Source organism: Octodon degus, unplaced genomic scaffold (assembly GCF_000260255.1).
Source record: "Octodon degus isolate 3935 unplaced genomic scaffold, OctDeg1.0 scaffold00128, whole genome shotgun sequence".
Classification (NCBI taxonomy): Eukaryota; Metazoa; Chordata; class Mammalia; order Rodentia; family Octodontidae; genus Octodon; species Octodon degus.
This window is the reverse complement of record NW_004524704.1, coordinates 5369053-5372028: the sequence shown is the minus strand read 5'-3', so window position 1 is coordinate 5372028 and position 2976 is coordinate 5369053. Positions and strand designations below refer to the sequence as shown.

At 44.2% G+C, this 2976-nt stretch overlaps 1 pseudogene; it reads right to left on the bottom strand.

The window, feature by feature from the left end:
• Positions 1–1904: 1904 nt before the first annotated feature.
• LOC101588543 lies at positions 1905–2328 on the bottom strand (annotated as a pseudogene).
• Positions 2329–2976: the final 648 nt, after the last annotated feature.

Genomic DNA, 2976 nt, shown 5'->3' with positions numbered 1-2976 from the left:
GAGAAGTTTGGGGAAATTATCCAGAGCTCATGAGCCCCCAGCACCGAGAAAAGAATTTCTTAACTATGACATACAGATCAGCCCAGTAAATTATCTTGGTCCCTTCACACTCCTGTGTGGGGAACGTCAGCCCAGAGAGGGCCTGATCTCAATTGCAGAAAAAGTAGTAGATTTCAAAGGCAGCAGTTTTAGCAGTCAGTCATACTCCCTGTGGGTTCCAGAGATGCAGTGGCTGCCGGCGCTAGTGAGGTAAGGTTGAACTTCAGCCTCATACAACCCTGACTCCAGAGAATGTTCCATGCTGGGGATACGGAGGAATCATGCCTAAAAAGCTGTTCCTTTCTAAATGAAATCTGAAAATATCCTTCTGGAGTTACTGGGGAGTATTTAGATGTGGGAGATGCGTGCCTGCTTTCCTCTGTGCCCTGCCCTGTCTCACCCACTAATTCTTCAATGTCCCATTGTGCCATAGCTTGATTCACCCTTAAAAAATAAATCAGTTACCTGTTAGATTCCAAACCTCACCCAAAATCAGTGGCATGAAGATCAATCCTAAATTACTGAGTTGATGAGGCTGATCTAAATTAATCTGATTGATGGTGGACTCGCTTTGTTACCTGAAATTCAGAGTGGGGCTTCATGGGTTTGCCTGGGAGACCAGAAGGCGAGGAGACACAGCTTCAGTCCTCCCAGATCTCGGCTTTCATCTTAATCCCAGGTAGAACTCAAGTATGTCCTGTCATGACGATGACAGATATGTGTCTAAAGTGGAAACAGACAATGCCTAGACTTAGAACTGGAGCGCTGGCCTTCAGAGTTTTGCCACTGGCCAAGCAAATCATGTGGTCAAAATGAAATGAAGAACAAGGGATCTACATTATATTTTTCCTTTTAAAAAATTGTATCAACTTTGGATTTTTTTATTTGAAAGAGAATAAAAACTAATGAAAACATTAGACACAATACAGAATTTCAAAAATAAGATGATGGGAATTCAACAGTGATTGTTATACTGTATATTGTCATCTTCAAAGTAGCTATTCCTATTATCAGATGTAAAATTAGAAAGGACTCACTATATTGTTGTTCTGTGAAAGAATGTTAGGTACACAGCAAAGGATCTAGCCTCAGAAAAGACAAAAACTTGAGGCTATTGATGAGAAATACCACAAATGGGGATCTTAGCTTACTACAGCCTTCGATCTGCTTGAAAGCAAGTTGTAGAATGCATATTGATACAGTTTTACACAAGGCATCTTGCTTAACTATGAAGAAATGCCTTTCATTTTTGATGGAAGAAACAGATAGACGAGGATGTTATTTTTGCCTTCTAGTCTGACTCCTGCTTTCCCATGAGCTGAAGCACTCACAGGTCTGTTCCTGGGCTGTTGTTTTCCCTCATTGTAGTGAGAGCGAGAGTGAGAGTGAGAGTGAGAGCGAGTCCTTGGACAGGCTTTATTCTGTACTATCTCCTTCCCACCGTTGCGCGCATGCACACACACACACACATACCTTCGGTCCCTATGTTCCCTTTTTTCCTCTCTCTCTCTTTCTCTTCCAATCATGCCGTCCTGCCCCTGGGTACTTATTGACTTAGGTCCATAAGGGTATGGCCTCAGCTTATGGACTTCTCAGTTCAATTGTCCTCTGCTCCAGAGTCTACTACTAACCATACAAACAAGGAGGAGCTCTTCCAATAATTCCAATTCGTATTGCCTCTTTCTGTTATTTACTCAGCACTTCTACTTGAAATAGTGCGATTTCTTTTTCTTGTTTTTTGACTGCCTCTTTTATCATGAAGACACTACCATGAAAGCAAGAGTTTTAACTATCTGTTCACAAATACCTCTTTTTCTTTTTTCACAAGAAGGTAATTTATCAACAGAAAGCAGTGTGAGCCTTGTTCACAGACTGTGACCATGGGCCATGGTAGTGACATCCTCAATCCTCCTGATCTTCATTCCCAAGCGAGTGAGCGCTCTTAGGGCTGACTGTGCGCCAGGTCCAGGGGTCTTAGTCCTGTTTCCTCCTGTGGCCCAGAGTTGGATACGCAGGACACTGATGCCCAGCCCCTTGCACCTCTGGGCCACATCTGGCGCAGCCAACATGACAGCATATGGGGAGAATTCATCTCGATCAGCCTTCACCTTCGTCCCACCAGTCACACGACAGATGGTTTCCCTGCCAGAAAGATCAGTGACATAACAAAAGTATCACTGAAGGATGCAAAGACGTGACAGACACCAAATACATTCGCTCCTTCCGCCACCTGAGGCCTGAGCTGATGACCTCCTCTTCCTTCTTTTCCTTCCCCTTGCGAGGTGTCATTTCTGCAGGTCATCTCCAGATGGGGCTACTGGAGAGAAAGAGCTAATGATTCTAATATAATCACTGACACATGGTGGTCGCTAAGAAGTATTTATGGTGTGATAATTTTCTGATGGCTCACCACCAACTTTTCTTTGGTGCCCTACACCATCATGTGAATTTCCAACTCGATGCTATATGGCGTGCTATTTTCACTTCTCATTTCTAAACACAATACCAGACAGCCAGACATTAAAGGAGAGGATTAACTTGGCTCGCGCTTTCTGTCCACAGTTGGTGGAGTCCAATGTGGAGGCACTGTGGTGAAGGGCCTGCCCTAGGGGAAAGCTCCATTCATGGTTGCCAGGAAACAAAACAAGAGAAAGGTGTTGGAGAAGAAGCAGTGAGGAACCAGCTGTGGACATCGCAGGTCACTAAACACACGTACAAGTGCGCTGCATAAATCCCCAGTGCATCCCAAAGCCAATCAAGTTGAAACTCCACCCTAAGTGCCACCTGTGGGCCCCTCAGACTCAACATTGGAAGCCCTGACTCTTTTTCCTTTTATTTCTGAACCTGTCTTTGGTGCAGGGCTCTCTACTTCTATAAAATAACTGTCCTCCCATCCACATGTTCTAGTCAGAAAGCTGATCATTTTTATCAGCTTCT